This window comes from Cryptomeria japonica, unplaced genomic scaffold (genome assembly GCF_030272615.1).
Source record: "Cryptomeria japonica unplaced genomic scaffold, Sugi_1.0 HiC_scaffold_861, whole genome shotgun sequence".
Taxonomy (NCBI): domain Eukaryota; kingdom Viridiplantae; phylum Streptophyta; class Pinopsida; order Cupressales; family Cupressaceae; genus Cryptomeria; species Cryptomeria japonica.
In genome coordinates, this window is record NW_026729588.1 from 22,325 (window position 1) to 23,297 (window position 973).

At 66.7% G+C, this 973-nt stretch overlaps 1 non-coding gene across 1 annotated transcript; it reads right to left on the reverse strand.

Annotated features, from left to right (window-relative positions):
* Window positions 1-432: 432 nt before the first annotated feature.
* LOC131872879 (5S ribosomal RNA) lies at window positions 433-551 on the reverse strand. The gene has a single exon (XR_009370943.1). It is a non-coding gene; the product is annotated as a 5S ribosomal RNA (ribosomal RNA).
* Window positions 552-973: the final 422 nt, after the last annotated feature.

Sequence of the window (973 nt, forward strand, 5' to 3'; positions counted from 1 at the left end):
GCGCATCATTGGTGCGCTCCGAAGTGTGCTCCAAAGCTCTCTCCAGCTGCGTGCACCTGCCCCGGCCGCGCACCCGGCCCCGCCCAGCTTCGCTCACCTGTCCCGGGCGTCTGGTGCGGAACCTTAGAGTAAGAAACATCACCGTGCACCTTGGCCAACGTGCGCGACTCGACCGAGCGCGCACTGGCCGAGGTGCACACCGATTTCACCTGGGTGCGCGCGCAGCACCTCGGGCGCACCGGGGTGCGCGCACAACGCACGGGTTGCACCGTGGCCTGTGTGCTCGGGGCGCCTCGGGTGCGCGCTCGGTGTCGCCCCCGCGCGCGCGGTAGTGCGGGCAGCGCACCCCGGCCCGGCCCGGCCCCGACGAGAACGCAAACGGGCAAAAGGTTTATTCAAATAGCATTGCGATGCCCGGCGAAAAACTAAAAAAGGGTGCAACACCGGGACTTCCCGGGAGGTCACCCATCCCAGTACTACTCCGGCCCAAGCGCGCTTAACTGCGGAGTTCTGATGGGATCCGGTGCACTAACGCTGGTATGATCGCACCCGTTATGAGCTTGTCGCAGTGTGTACTTAGCAAACCGCGACCCACGTGCGAATCCACCCCGGCCACCCACCCCCGTCGAGGTGCACACCCTCCCTCGCGAAGTGCGCCCCGTTCGCCAAGTGTGAGCCCTGCCCGGGTGCGCGCACCTTGCTAGGGCGTCGGGTGTGCACCCGGCCCGGCCTACGTGCGTGCACCTGTAGGGGGCGTCGTGTGCGTGCAGTGTCCCGTCTGCAACGCGGTGCCCACACACCACCTCGGGCGCAACGACCTGCGCTCACATGTGGGCCGAGTGCACCTTGGTGCATGTTCGGGGCGCCTCGGGTGCACGCTCGATCTTGCCCCGGTGCACCAAGGCGCTCGGTTTGCCCCGGGTGCGCACTTGGTGCAAGGTGGGCACCCAAAATAGGGATCAAGCACCAAAAC